Source organism: Orussus abietinus, unplaced genomic scaffold, assembly GCF_000612105.2.
Source record: "Orussus abietinus isolate OABI.00-Male unplaced genomic scaffold, Oabi_2.0 scaffold406, whole genome shotgun sequence".
Classification (NCBI taxonomy): domain Eukaryota; kingdom Metazoa; phylum Arthropoda; class Insecta; order Hymenoptera; family Orussidae; genus Orussus; species Orussus abietinus.
The window spans coordinates 28,028-44,471 of NW_019394604.1; the positions used below are offsets into that span (position 1 = coordinate 28,028).

The window sequence follows — 16,444 nt, forward strand, 5'->3', positions numbered from 1 at the left end:
TTAGCTCAGACTAGAACCACGGCGTCGGGCTCTCATATTTCGATCGATACCCAATTATTGAAGGCTCTAATATGAGAAACGAAAGTATTGCAACAATTGTGAACACTCTGGTAATCGATAAACTCGCATTTGAACGGGATAAAGGCAAATAAAGTGTCTTATGCGCTGCTATGCTAAAACAATGGGAATACGAGGTCTTGGAGTGAAAATTTAGTTCACATGGAAATCACAGATGGCGCAGGGGGTCCCTCTGCAGTTAATTAGGGCCTCAGGAACCATGAATCCAGAAGATTTATGGAGTTTTATTTCGTATTCTTTACAATTACAAACGACAAGTGGATTAACCATTTAGTATAATACCCAATTCGACCATAATTCAACACAGATATTTTGATAATCTTTTTTACCGACGTCGATCAAGTTCCTCGACGTGTTTCACATCACCTTAAAGATCTTGCCGGTCGCTTATCGGGAGCGAACGGCGCAACCCCTAATAGTACAAAATATTTGTCCTATATTTTCTATATATTTAACAAATATCGTACATTTTGTAACTATTTAGCAGACATTTGAAATATTTGCAAAACGNTAATCTATAAGAAATCTTAAAGAATCCGTCGCTTGAGATATTTAGGAAAGATTGTAAAGAAATATACAGATATTATTCTACGCTCCTAGGGTCGCTTCGGAGTCCGGGGTTGAGAGCCCCAGGGCGTGATCCGAGGGCCCGGGTGGAGGCCCGGGTGTAGACCCGGGTGGGGGCCCGGCTGGTATCTCAATCAGGCGGGGTCCGCAGGTTGGGGTGCCCTGGACCCCTGTGGGTGGCTGGTGGGGGGACGGTGCACGGGGCCTTCGGCTCTCTCGCCCGTCACAACTCAATCTAGTTGGCCAGAGTCTGCGGTCGTGTGCGGACGCCAGAGCGACGCTGGTCCCCGTTCTGCCGCGTTCCTCGGCCTCGGTCACGCGAGCTCCGGAATTCCTCGGAAAAGGACCCACCTCGGTGCCACCGGTTCCGAGACCCAGGGACCTACGTCGAGACCGTAGTCGTTCCGGGACGACCAACGCCGCGACGCTCGCCGCAAATAAACCTCCGGCCTCCTCTTTTCTTCCCGAATGTCGCGCCTTCTCTTTCGGATCTAGTTTCGCCCGGGGGAGTTCCTCAGGACGTTTTCACTCCCGGAAGGGGGATTTTCGGCGCGATCCACCGGGTCCGTGGATTCGGGGGAACGATGTGATTCAAAGGACCGGAAGGACAACAATCAGAGGTAAGGCTAGGAAATACGCTCCCCGCCTTCTGCCAAGAACCCGGCTCGATTTTTCCCAAGAGACGGAACGGATCGGCACTTGGGAATTATCTTTTTGTTGGATGGCGGAAGGGGATCTTTAGCTCCCGAAGAGAATGAAAGAAAAATATTTTCTTATACAGGAGAGAGCTACGTTATCGGGCGTTTCCGGGGATTTACATCCCCGGAAGGGAATTCTTCCGTTTAATTAGCGATTACCCAGGCAGCGATTAAATCCCGGCGCAATTTTCATCCAATATCGGACATCCTTGGCCAATGTTAGCCAACCAAACTTGGCCGAGGTATGAAGTGATTCCAGCGATTTTAACCGTTTGAGTACCAGAGGTTTTTAAAAAAACACGGTCGAAAAAAGACGAGCAGCGCGATAGCGCTTTCGGAATGGGATGCGAAAAGATCCAAGCGGCGTGATAGCGCTTCTTTTGTTCTGTGTCGAAAAATTCGTCTGGAAAGTTGAACGCGTTTCGTCAGTTTGTAAGTGCGCGGTCAATTGTCGTTCAAATGCACTACGTTCGTCGCGTTGATTGCACTTTCCACCCTCGAGGGTAACGAGGGTACTACACTTTTCTTGAAAAGTGCAGAAGGGTAGATACACTTTCGTCGAGGTCCCGAAAGCCAGAAACCTCACGAAAGTCCAAGATGACCGATTTAGGAGAGAGGTACGCGATTTTGAGGTTATCCGTATCGGACGATGATGAATACGAAAATGTATTGCTTCTTCCAGCCTTCCTTCTTGGGCTGTCTTCGTTTTCTTCAAATCCTACAATTCGTTCTATTACCTTGTAATTGTAGAAGATGAAAATTCCTTTCACGAATTTCAGGTATCGAGGATCGATAAGGGTCAGAATATTGTTGCAGGAGGATGAAAAACAATTTAACTACGTCAGGGAAAAATCATAGTTTAGTTCATTCCAACCGCGGTTAGGTAGTAATACATAATTATTGTAAATTGTTTCAAACATTATGTACAAAACTAAAACGCTAAATCGTTCTATACACGAAGAAGATGCATTAGTAATTACTTCTGTTTATATTGCGTTGAGACGTTAGCATAAATTTTGTATTTTCCTGTTTGTTGGTCTTTTCAATTTTAAAATTTGCCGCCAAATTCGCGGGCTACCCTTCTTGCCCTCGCTCGGGATCAAGGGTAGAAAGTGTAGAGCAAGTGTACCCTCGGGGTAGATGTCCTCACAAAAGGAACAGCAGCGTCTGCGTCATTTCCGTCAAAACGAACGCCAAAGGGTACACTTTTCGTAAAAGTGTAAAAAGTGTAGGCAAAACGAACAAACCTATTGGGTTTTTTCGACATAAATTCTGAAGAGCGCGAAAGCGGTGCGTGGGACTCAAAGGGTTAAGGTGAAGTAAAACTCGCTTCAAATTAGTCGATTCGAATACAACACTTTTTTTTAAGGGTATTAGACCAACCTGTCCGAAACTTTGACATATCAGTCCTGATCATCTAAGAATTGTCCTGACACATTGAAAATGTCAGGTATCAGTCAATTATATTGATCCGAATACTGATAAATCATGTTGGACTGTTAAAATTAAAATATATGTGAAACATAACGGCAATGTTAGAACGAATGAATGCTGAAATTAGAGTTTTCTATCGCCACATTTTTTTTAACTTGAACAATTGAGTCGACGTCTCTGCCCAAGATATAGCTAAAGATTTTACCGAAATCGTGCCACCAATTGTATGTCCAAAATTGGTACAAACGTATAATGTGGCATCATCATTAATCTTAAGTAAACCTCCGCGATGATCGTTTCAGTAGAATTACATAGCAGTTAGGCCAAAACTTTGCCGAGGAATGACTGTTATTCTATAAATTCGACAATCTTATTTGAATAACCTCCCACGCTTGGCTTTGGCACAGGTGTGGGCCAATATTGGCTCTTAAGGCGTACCATATTGACACAGTTTTGATAACATGCATGATAAAATCTCGGGCCAAAATCGGCCCAGTCGTTCAAATTTCGAAATGAACAATGCGTTTTAAAATACTCGGCCCAAAAAGTTAATACCGCTTTTGACGTATTCGAATTTTTCATGGTTTACCACGTCTTGAGAAAACTTTGGGCTAATTCTGATTCGAGCCTGTGACCAAGATTGGCACCTGAATTCAGGGTTGTTTTTTATATAATTTTTGTTTTTTGATTCAAACCTAGTTTCTTTTATTGCCGTATTCTAATTTTTTATGATTTTTCACGTCTCCAGAAAATTGGACTAACTCTGATTCGAGTCTATGACCAAGTTTGGCATATAAACAATCCTGAATTCAGATGCCAATCTTGGTCACATGCTGGAACAAGAGTTAGCCCACAGTTTTCTCGAGACATAGAAAATCATCAACAATTGGGATACGCCAATAACGGAACTAGGTTTGAGTCCATTTTGGGCTGGAAATTTTCAAAACACCATGTTCATTTTGAAATTAGAATGCTTGGGCAGACTTTGACCTGAGGTTTTACCAAGGATGTTACCGAAATTGTGACTTTATTGTACGCCCAGCCGTGGTACTCAATATTAATCCATCCTTGTACCATAGAATAAGTTTTGGCAAAATCTCAGACCCTATTGCCTGGACAATAGGGTGCTACAGCCTATTAATATTTAAAATGGACGATGAATCTTAACACTTACTCTGCAAAATTTATAATTATTTTCAAAACCTGCCGAAAGCGAGCGGCGAACTAAAAATCATCTACATCGCAAACCGTTTGACATCAACTCATGATTACAATCTTTCATTTGTTTCTTTAATACATGCAATTTGAAGCTGTATTCAGGATTCGTTTTAACTAAATACCTGCGCGAGTATAACGACGGAAATCATGCCTGGATCGAAATTAAGAGTGATTGAATTTCGCCTACTCCTGGAGTGGTGGATGAATCGAGCATGTAAAAAGACGAGAGCGAAAAGGTTCAAATAATGTTAAGTTGGGAAGGTTAATTTTTCATAAAGCGGACCCGCGGCTTGGGATGCGTGTAAAACGGAGAGTATAATAATCGCCTTCTATCTCCCGAGCGACGACCAACGCACTCTTGGTAACCCGTCACTGTCATCGACGTTCGATCAATCAGCATCTTCGTTTAGGACATCGATCAACGACTAGCCCCTCGATTTGCATAATTTATTTATGAAGGTGAAGACTCGAGTCACCGCCAAAAGCAAAGGGAACCAAGAATCGCGGTATCGGATCAGATCGAAAACGCGAGTTCATTGGATCTTGAAAGGCGTCACGGGCTTGATCGACAAAAAGCGGATTAAACTTGCACGGAAACGGGAGTCGGTTCTTCGCGAAGTTATCGGGCAAAGGACCCGGTTATTTTTGCCGGAGACAAGTCTCGGTAACGTCTAAGTCATCAAATCTGCTTAACCCTTTGCAGCCCAAAGACGTTTAAATGCGTCCGACGTTTGGTCCAGTATTGCCTGCACGCTTTGATAAATTTCGCCCATATGTTAAAGGGACTAAGTACTCAAAGGGTTAATGCTGCTCCGAGGCGTGATCCTGAATGGCAGAGAGGAGATTAAACCCCCATCGAAGTCTATCTAGTCACTTCATATGTGTAATTGTTCCATGATTCCGTTTCCAGTCTGTTTAAGGTGATATGAAAGTGGCATCGAAGAGGTTTCGTTTATAAAACTTTTCTCCCAACTCGGTTTGCCGAATAGTTTGAAACGTTACAATGTAAATAGGAAGACTATATGGAAGGTCCTGAAACTCATGAAATTTCAATTTTTTTCAAATTTGTTTATAGGTACTTTTTAGAAATAGTTGATAAGAAATGAAATTTCGCGAGTATCAATGCCTATCTTAGGGTCTCCATATTCACGTTTTAAAGTATGAAACGATTTGAGACACCTAGTTCGTAGAAAAGTTTTATGAACAATTGAACTTCGGATGCCACTTTCACCTATCCTTAAGGTGATGTGAAGGTAGCGTCAAAGAGGGAAAATTTATTTATACCTATTTTCAAGAATTTTAATAACAAATGAACTTTTCGGAGTTTCAGGACTTTTCGTATAGCCTCCATGCTCACATTGTCAAGTTTGAAACGATTCAGTACCCTCAGTTCAGAGAAAAGTTTCATAAACGAGACCTCTTCTCGTCACTTTCGCATCCTCTTAATGCTCGAAATCACGTACAAACTGGCTGGAAACAGCAAGCAGAAATCAATGAAAATCGTTGGAAGTCGTCAAAACATTGCCACAATGTTAAGGCCGACTGCCACCTGATACCAGACCACCCTGTTATTCATCATTTGAAATGAAAGGCAATCGGTTCTCAACGGACATCGGTTTCGCTGATTTCCAAATGAATCGCCCCTCGTTCTTTTTTGTTTATCCTGACTTTGGCGCAGTAACTCCCTAAACCCCGACATGAACACACCTTGCCGGTTCCAGACCTCCCTCCGGTAACCGTATCGGATATTCATGCCGATCGTCAAGTCGTTCCCCGGCCATCGACACTCCTAACTGCTTTCTAGGGATCTCGATACCGGACCAATTACCAAGTTAGTGCCTCCAGCTGCGGTATTGACGACCCACGCAATCCGCGGCGTATCGGCATCGCGATTTTACTGACAAGGTGGGTGCTCCGGCCGGCTGATAAACGGCTCCGAGAGCCGGATCTCGCGGCCGGTGTACACGCCCAGACCACTTTCAGCGCGGATTTATCGAGCAGCTGCCATTAGGAGACCAGCTAAAAATGCCGGATCCTCGACGCGAGCGCGGTCCGAATCGTCCGGTCCAGCTAAGCAACGCCAGGTGATGGTATGCGCGACTTAGGGTATCGGGCATCTGGAACAGATTGCTCTCTCTTCGGATCGTCCAGGTGTGTGCGCGTACGTTGCTTTTGTCTCCGTCCACGCTCCGCTGGGCTCTCGGACACACCTCGAGGAACTTTATGGGACTCGTGATAAGGTTAGAAGGTATGTTCGAGGTATCCGCGGATCTTCTTCCTGGTCGGATCACGGAGAAGATACCGGGGCTTCGTTGGGACGTGATCAGCGGCAACGACTGGCGTCCGTCAGCTCTCTCAGCGACCCGAGTCGAAATTTTTGGCTCGATAAGGTAGCTACACGGACGTGCTCCGGATGTATCGCGGGCGCATGCGCTGCAGGTCGGCAGTAGACTCGATTTGAAATTTTCGCAAGCGTCCAGTAAGTCCGAAAGACGTCCGCTTAGGGAACGATCGGGTCCGCTCCACGATTGCAAAGGATCACGCTCGATTCAGCTGTAGGTTAGGTTAGGTTAGGTTAGGTTAGGTTAGGTTAGGTAAAAAGTTCGGCGCGGATCCACAGTGGACCCGCAATAAGTCTACAATAGGTCCAGGAGCTCGCTCGTTCTTCGATGTTAGAATTACAGACATTCGACGGAGAAATGTGAAATATAACAAGGGAAAATTAAGAAAAATATATAGAAATATTTTGAAATATTAATTATCACCGAATGTGGATGTTTAGAAGTATGGAATATACGAAGATGTAGCACCGAAAACTATCCAGGCGGAGCTGAGATTTAAATCTGAGATTCGTTCGAACTGGGATGAAGCGTTGACCACTGAGCTGCTGTACCTCTATGGAGTATAAATTTCTTTTCGTATATCCATTAAACTAAGTTTAATTAAAATTTGGCTCAACCGATATCACTTTTAGAACGAATTTACAATCATGAAGAAAGTATACGTATACAAGAAAGATAAGCATATTACTTGTATACAAGGTGGACCATTTCTACTTTTACCGTTCGAGATGTATTACTAATGAAAAATGTGACATTTATATTTATTTATTTTTATATGTCTCCTAAATAAGTAACATTTGTTGCATTTGTCCGTATTTACCAAGACATAGTTATCCGCTCCAGTTATTTGAGTATTCTTGTATTAATCGGTAGCGTTACATGTGCCCGGAGGAGGGTTACACCTCTCCCCTGCAACGGTTGCAAATGTAACAAATACATTTAGTAGACAAAATAAAAATTGCTCATTTTTACAGGATCTTGAAGCATCGAAAAGTTCGCTTAATACATGGACCAAGTTTCGATTATAAAGAGCCGTTACAATTAATTGTTGAAATAAAAACGTAAAAATTGTTACCATTGGCCTCGGCCTCCCCTACTTATCGGCCGTGTACATCCTCACCGAACCGACCATTTGGTTCGCAATGGTCGAGGATGTGCTCACGAAGGAGGTTCGACGTCATCGGCGACTAACGCACCTTCCGTGGTAGACGGAGTAGCCCGGTGTTCGCTCGTTAGCGCGAAGACGTTCCCGGGTGCCACAGATTTATGTGTTCCCGTGCTAATGAACTCGTGGCCACCGGGCACTGGCTGGTGACTCGGTCGTGACCGGTGCCAACCGACGGCCTCGTGACAACCTGGTACACAGTGCTTAATACATTACTTATGCACCCCTTATGCCCGTCCACGGGCCGTCCTCGCCGGTATCTACGATAATGCCAAAGGCAGTCCTGCCCCATCTAGGCGAGCTCCGGGAGTGCCAAGCTTGTCAGGGCGGACATACGGACCCGATGTGGACTCCTCCGGGTACACGAACGAAGGAAGGAGAGAAGCCAAGACGCACTTTTCAAGCCAGCGAGACAAGAAGACGCGCGGCGGTCCTGGAAGGCGTACCCCGTAAATTTAATAACTGTTAATTGGAATGGGCATTTGAGGGAAATTACTTTACCGGAGAAGTCTAATGACACGGTGAAACATTTGCCAACTGGATAAACTCCTTGGGCATCGCTATGGAACGGCCTCTTTGGAACAGATGCTCAGAGTCGGTGTACGAGAAAACGAGGGCACCAGCTAGTAGGGATGAGGAACCTATAAAGATGAAGCTGTATATACTCGTGCGCAAATATGCACGGCACAATTATGTGCACTCGAACCGACAGGGGTTCTTGACTCTCGTGGAGCACTCAGTGGAGGCCACTGTACCGTCTCCCTCTCCTTCTCTCTGTTTCTTTGCCTCTATGTCTCTATATCCCTATGTCCCTATGCGTTGAGTCGCGAGAAAGAGTTCTGTTAGGATTCGGCGTTTTCGAATCGTCTCCTTCTTCGCGGTCGCCCGCCAAATTAATTTTGTACGACTTGTTTTGTTTTGAAACGGTAATAAATGAATTTATTATTACTAGTCAACGGTATAACGTGTATGTGCAGTTGTGACAATTGCTATACCGATATAATGCTAATGCTAGAGCGCTATGTGGCTCCTCGGATCGGTTCGAGTTATACAGTTGGAATGTAAAAATGTGGCGCAGACGCCCAACAACTTTTAGTTTGCTAGACGGAGTAACAGTTTTGTCTTAATTCTATTGGTTAAGTAGGTGGAATCAAACTATTCTTTTCTGGAATTCTGTTGGTTGCCGTGGATCCTGTAATTCGAAGAAATGGCACGAGGCTCAACTAGATTGTAATAATTTAAGGTGAAGTGAAACACGTCGAGGAACTTGATCGACGTCGATAAAGAAGATTTTTATAAATGCCTACGTTCGTTTTTATATTGACAGCTGTGTCGAATTATATTGGGTATTGTACCAAATGGCATACTCCACCTGTCGTTTTCGTACAATAATTATAAAGAAATCGAAGTAAAACTCCAGAAATCTTCTGGATTCATGCTTTCTGGGGCCCTAATTGACTGCAGAGGGACCTCCTGCGCCATCTGTGATTTCCAGGTCAATTAAATCTTCATTCCGAGACCTCGTCGTTTTGGCATACAAGCGCAAACAACACTTTTTTGCCTTTATTCCGTTTAAATGCGAGTTTAACGATTACTAGAGTGTTCTAAATTATTGTAAAATTGTCCTGACCCTTTAGTTTCTCATATCAGAGCCTTCGATAATTGTATATTGATCGAAATATGAGAGCTCGACGCCATTTTGGTTCTGGTCTGGGCTGAGTTAAAAAATTTATTGAAAAATCCAAATTTTCAATGTGTCAGGACAATTCTTAGAAGATCAGGTGTGATGTGTCAAAGTTTCGGACGGTTTAGTCTAATACCCTTAAAAAAAAGAGTTGTATTCGAATCGACTGATCTGGAGGGTGTTTCACTTCACCTTAAGTCCTCAAGTGGACGAGGATCGGTTGGATCTTCCTTGAACTGAGGCATTGGGAGGCAATGAAGAGTGCCGACGCCCCTCCGAAACCTTCTCTTAGAACCCTGTCCAGATATCCTTTAGCATTTTTTCCCTGAAGACTTGCAGATGTTGGTGCACGTGTTACAAAACCTCATGGATGCTATTGTTCGATATTCTCGAAAATGAATTTCACAACGCATTCGCTCTTAATTATAAACTATGAATACGTTAGACCTAACGTAAACACTATGCGTCCATGTCCCTATGTCCCTATGTCTGTATATGTCTATGTCTCCATCTCTCCATGTCTCCATATCTCCATGTCCCCATATCTCCATGTCCCCATGTCACCCTATCTCTATGCCTCTCTACCTCTCTGTTTCCCCGTCTCTCCCTGTTCTTCCCTCATTTACTCCGAGACCTTAAACCAGAAGTGCCCTAAAGCAACCTGCCCACGATAGAGGCAGCTTTACGACTGTCCTTCAGAACGCATTTTCTCTCGGCGAGGCTTAAGGTGAAGTGAAATCCCCTTCAAATCAGTCGATTCGAATACAACACTTCTTTTTAAGGGTAAAAGACCAAACTGTTCGAAACTTTGACACATCACTCCTGATCATCTAAGAATTATCCTGACACATTGAAAATTTGGAATTTTTAACTCAGCCCAGACAAGAACCAAAATGGCGTCGAGCTCTCATATTTCGATCAATATACAATTATCGAAGGCTCTAATATGAGAAACTAAAGGGTCAGGACAATTTTACGACAATTTAGAACACTCGGGTAATCGATAAACTCGCATTTGAACGGGATAAAGGCAAAAAAAGTGTTGTATGCGCTTCTATGCTAAAACGATGGTAATACGAGGTCTCGGAGTGAAAATTTAATTGACCTGGAAATCACAGATGGCGCGGGGGGCCCCTCTGCAGGTCAATTAGGACCCCAGAAAGCACGAATCCAGAGGATTTCTGGAGTTTTACTTCGATTTCTTTATATATATTGTACGAAAACGACAGGTGGAGTATGCCTGGACTCATGGTTTCTGAGGCCCTAATAGACTGCAGAATGACACCCCGCGCCATCTGTGATTTCCGAGTCAACTACATTTACACTCCGAGACCTCGTATTCCCATCGTTTTAGCATAGAAGCGCATTAGACACTTTTTTGACTTTATGCCGTTGAAATGCGAGTTTCTCAGTTACCAGAGTGTTCTAAATTGTCGTACAATTGTCCTGACCCTGTCGTTCCTCATATTAGAGCCTTCAATAATTGGATATCGATCGAAGTATGAGAGCTTGACAGCATTTCGGTTCTGGTGTGAACTAAATTAAAAAAAAAAAATCTAAATTTTGAAAGTGTCATAAAAATTCTAAGGTGCCCACGACTCATGTGTCAAAGTTTTAGACAGCTCTATCAAATACCCTTAAAAAAAAGCGTGTTATTCGAATCGTCTGATTTGAGGGGGCTTCTTTTCATTTTAAACTCTCCTGGAAACAAGCTTCAATGTGTTCTCTTGAAGCTCTGCACTTGTCTTCCACAAGTCCCTTTCGTGCAGCAGGACGTGGACCCAAGGAATAATCCTTACGACCGATCTCTAGACACGGCACCATCCGTTCCTATAATAAAGGCCCTTGTCCGCTGCTTACGGTGGGCCAAGGCCTGTCCCTGATGATTCCTTAACCGGAGGGCCTAGGCTAAGCTGACCGTCCAAACTCGGAATCCCCCTTAAGAAGGATCTCGACAGATGCCTATCGAAGATCTTCCCTTCCGCAATTCCTCATTAAAAGTGGAAGGATTCTTCTAAATGACTTTCCAAGTTGAAACCCGAAGACTCGCAAGCTGGACGAACCTTTCCGCACCGATGAATAATTTTCTACATTTTAATTATCAGTAGGTAACTCCAAATGACGAACAGAATCCCCTTTAAGAAGGATCTCGACGGATGCCTGTTGAAGATCTTTTCTTCCGCAATTCCTCATTAAAAGTGGAAGGATTCTTCAAAATGACTTCCCAAGTTGAAACCCGAAGACTCGCAAGCTGGACGAACCTTTCCGCGCGGATGGATAATTTTCTACATTTTAATTATCAGTAGGAAACTCCTTATGACGAACAGAACCCGTGTTATATCAAATAGGAACTACCTAGGCACCGCGAAACGTGGAATATCCGTAAATTAATCGTATATAAATGTTTATTGAACGTATGTAAGATATATATAGATGTCTATGAACTCCATTTTAGATACACTCAAACATTAGATGTTCGGACGTGGTACGTAATATGTACGTAGTATATACTTAATATATTTTGGATGTATATATATCATAGATATCTACAATAAATGGTCTATAGATATTCATATGTATTTGTAAGAAAAATTAAATTCATAACACTTTTTGAGCAGAGGACCTCCTGAGGACCACCATCGTTTTCGTACAATAATTGTAAACAAATCGAAGTAAAACTCCAGAAATCCCTTGGACTCATGGTTTCTGAGACCCTAATAGACTGCAGAATGACCCCCCGCGCCATCTGTGCTTTCCGTGTCAACTAAATTTTCACTCGGAGACGTCATTTTTCCATCGTTTTAACATAGAATCGCAGAAGACACTTTTTTTTACCTTTATCCGAGTTTATCGATTACCAGATTGTTCTAAATTGTCGTATAATTATCCTGACACTTTTATTTCTCATCTTAGAGCCTTCAGTAATTGTATATCGACCGAAATATGAGAGACCGGCGGCATTTTGGTTCTAGTCTAAGTTGAGTTAAAAATTTCATTTCAAAAATCCATATTTTGAAAGTGTCAGGATAATTCCTAAGTGTTCCCGAGTAATGTATTAGGTTGTCCCATAAGTTCCTTCCGCATCGTGTATTCATGTCTTATGAAAAAAAGGGAAGAAACTTATGCGACAACCTAATATCAAAGTTTCAGACAGTTCTATTCAATACCCTTGAAGAAAAAGTGTGTTTTGAGGGGTTTCACTTCACCTTAATTTCCTCGTTACTATTTCTTTTTGGAAAAAGACACGAAAGGCATCGCTCATTTTTATCTCCGTGACACTCGTGATAGGGCCGAGTAGGATCCACCATTAGGCCCTAAATCGAGACCCGGGTGGATATGACATTCCGGTCGCTAAAAGGCCCCGGAATAAATTCAGGCCCCGGTTGGCAAGCACTTGGCGAGGGTATATAAAGCTGGAATTGCCACTTTAGCACAATTCAATAAAATTTCTTGCAAAATTTATTGCCAATTCATTGCTATTTTATTGCACAAGAAAATAATTTGTTGCTCTCATACTTTTCCGAAAAATGGTGGCGATGTCAGCATTACATAAAGCTAGCACTGGCACAATAAAAAAGGATTATTAAGTAAATGTTCGTCGATGAATTATATACCAGAATTTATTTCTAATTAATTGCTCGCAGAAAAACCAAATTTCAATTTTTTTGCTCACCCCTGAAGGGGTGAATCGCCACCCCTTGTGATGATCGCAGGACAGAAATATGAAAAACATGGGAGAATCGAACTATTTCTTCACGTGGGAATTAATTGCTAATTAATTGTTCCGAGAAGAATCTAATTTCGAATTTTTTTCACAACCCCTAAGGTGGTAGGCCAGCCTCACCTATGTCGCCCCAGTATAGTCACGTAAAAAATGGAAGAATCAAACTATTTGTTCACGTGGGAATTAATCACTAATTAATGTAGGTTTGAAAATTGTATTTTTACGAAGATATTGGTTCCTCTCGGAGCAATTAATTAGCAATTAATTCCCACGCGAAAAAATAGTTCGATTCTCCCATTTCTTACGTGGCTATGTCGGGGCGACATAAGAGGGGTTGGCCTACTACCTTAGCGGTTGTGGAAAAAATTCGAAATTAGATTCTTCTCGGAGCAATTAATTAGCAATTAATTCCCACGTAAAGAAATAGTTCTATTCTCCTATGTTTTTCATGTTTCTGCCCTGCGATCAGCACTAGGGGTGGCGATTCACCCCTTTAGGGGTGAGCAAAAAAATTGAAATTTGGTTTTTCTGCGAGCAATAAATTAGCAATAAATTCTGGTATATAATTCATCGATGAACATTTACTTAATAATTGTTTTTTATTGTGCCAGTGCTTTATGTTGGTTGCTCAATGTTGGCGATGTCAGCTTTATATAAAGCTGACATCGCCAACATTTTTCGGAAAAGTGCAAGAACAAAAAATTATTTTCTCGTGCAGTAAAACAGCAATGAATTAGCGATAAATTTTGCGAGAAATTTTATTGAATCGTGCTAAAGTTGCAATGTGCTAGCTTTATATAAAGCTAACATCGCCAACATTTTCCGGAAAAGTATAAGAGTAAAAAATTATTTTCTTGTCCAGTAAAACAGCAATGAATTAGCGAGAAATTTTGCGAGAGATTTTATTGAATTGTGCTAAAGTTGCAATGTGCTAGCTTTATATAAAGCTGACATCGTCAACATTTTTCGGAAGAGTATAAGAGCAAAAAATTATTTTCTTGTGCAGTAAAATAGCAATAAATTTTGCGAGAGATTTTATTGAATTGTGCTAAAGTGGCAATTCCAGCTTTGTATACATGCGAGAAACGCTTTCTCCCGTCGGGCTGTGGTTGATAATTCGCGAGACGGCCTGTCGAGATATCGAATGGCTTTACGCTAACTCGACGGTCGTGCCGTAAACTCTTGTCGTGCAATTACCGGCGTTACTGAACGCCCCCGCGACGTGACCGGCCGCGCCGCGTTTTACGGCCAATATAAGCGACTTAACGAAGTGAAAATGATCGAAGTCCCAGTTTAACGGGGCCAACGGACTCGACGTGCCGACGTTAACGCAAAAGAGATCGGGCTTCGATTCGGTCCAGTCGCGAGTATCGATTCGAGGCGAGGTGACGCGAAACCGGCGGCGAAAGATCCCAATCTCCCTCCTTGGCAAACAGGGTATCGCAAATCGGCAGCATTCGGAAAAGAAATTAAGAAATTTAAATAAACATATACATTGGAAACTGTACTACTTAAGGTGAAGTGAAGCACGTCGAGGAACTTGATCAACGTCGATAAAGAAGATTTTTCTAAATGCGTACGTTGCCGACGTTCGTTTTTATATCGACAGCTGGGTAGAATTATATTGCGTATTGTACCAAATGGCATACTCCACCTGTCGTTTTCGTACAATAATTATGAAGAAATCAAAGTAAAACTCCAGAAATCCTCTGGATTCATGCCTTCTGGGGCCCTAATTGACTGCGGAGGGACCCCCTGCGCCATCTATGATTTCCAGGTCAATTAAATTTTCACTTCGAGACCTCGTATTCCCATCGGTTTAGCAAAGAAGCGCATACAACACTTTTTTGCCTTTATCCCGTTAAAATGCGAGTTTATCGATTACCAGAGTGTTCTAAATTGTCGTAAAATTGTCCTGACCCTTTCGATTCTCATATCAGAGCCTTCGATAATTGTAGATTGATCGAAATATGAGGGCTCGACGCCATTCTGGTTCTGGTCTGGGCTAAGTTAACAATGTTTTTTCAAAGATCCAAATTTGGAATGTGTCTGAGATGATCACGAGTCATGTCAAAGTTTCGGGCAGTTTGGTCCAATGCCCTTAACCCTTTCGTTGCCTTGGACGAGATATCTCGCGACCCAATACTGGCCGATTAACGCTTTTGACGAGATATCTCGCGACCCGATACTGGCCGATCAACGCTTTTGACGAGATATTTCGCGTTAATCCGCTACTACCGGATCGCGAGATATCTCGTCAAAAGCGTTGATCGGCCAGTATTGGGTCGCGAGATATCTCGTCCAAGGTAACGAAAGGGTTAATCGGCCAGTACTGGGTCGCGAGATATCTCGTCCAAGGTAACGAAAGGGTTAAAAAGAAGTGTTTTATTCGAATCAACTGATTTGAGAGGGGTTTCGCTTCACCTTAAAATCCATGACTTTCTGAATAAATACCCCCTCGGAACATTTTGCTCAATGATGCTCCCGTTGGAAGAGGGATCCCTAATTGTCTTAATTTCCGTTCCGGCGAACCGGAAGCACCCGAGGAAGTGCGTGGATTCGATGTTGGTCGATGTCAGAGAAGCAAGCACAGGAGGGAAGATTTGTTTACTGTCTCAATCGGTTTCGTCGCCACTCAAAGGAGGAGTCAACTATTCCCTCATCTCCATAAGGCTAATATTTACGTGGCGCTAACCACTCGAGCATACCTTGTAAAATACCGCCAGGGCAAACAAACACGAGTGCCTGAGCAAATGAATGAAATGGCCTCCTACGCGCGCAACGAGGTGATTTCGAATCGCAGTCATAAAAATCCCGGCATAATGGCTGCAGACTTCAATCATTAGCGACCGCGTGGTTAAAAAACTTCTGCACGCTTATTCAGACTGTAATTTCGCTTGGGGAATTGATAGACTAAGAGAAATTTGTGATTTTAACCCTAGAACTGCCAAACCCAGTCGAAATGATTGGTTTCAGATGGCCCACCACGGCCAATAAAAATCGGCTGGCAGTTGTAATCTTAAAATAACACTGTGCCTACAGTTGGTAACTTTTGGTTACTTACCCTAATTTTATAAATAGTTACACAGATATTCGGGACGATTGCAAGGAACTGAATTAAACAAAAATACAACAAACGACACCGAAATATTCGATATGATAAAAAAGTGTGTACCCAATTTACTGTTACTTTAAAATTTGGTAAAATATTACTTTAACATAAATTTACTATTATTTTCATGACGATAAAACGATCTTGCCAATCGGTTTCGACAGGACTGATAGATGGTCCACTTGACTTCCTCACGAGTGGTCTTTACGTTTAAGGTGAAGTATAACACGTCGAAGAACTTGATTGACGTCCGTAAAGAAGATTTTTCTAAATACCTACGGTGCCGACTTTCGATCTTATATTGACAGCTGGGTCGAATTATATTGAGTATTGTACCAAATGGCATACTCCACCTGTTGTTTTCGTACAATAATTATAAAGAAATCGAAGGAAAACTCCAGAAATCCCCTGGAATCATTGTT

The 16,444-nt window shown here is 42.6% G+C and overlaps 1 protein-coding gene across 1 annotated transcript in view; it reads left to right on the forward strand.

Moving 5' to 3' along the window:
* Positions 1 to 1,089: 1,089 nt before the first annotated feature.
* Positions 1,090 to 16,444, forward strand: part of LOC105695897 (growth arrest-specific protein 1) — a 30,763-nt gene continuing 15,408 nt past the window's right edge. Inside the window, exon 1 of the mRNA XM_012417904.1 lies at positions 1,090 to 1,265. The gene's annotated coding sequence lies outside the window, so the exon portion shown is untranslated. The remainder of the gene's footprint in view (positions 1,266 to 16,444) is intronic.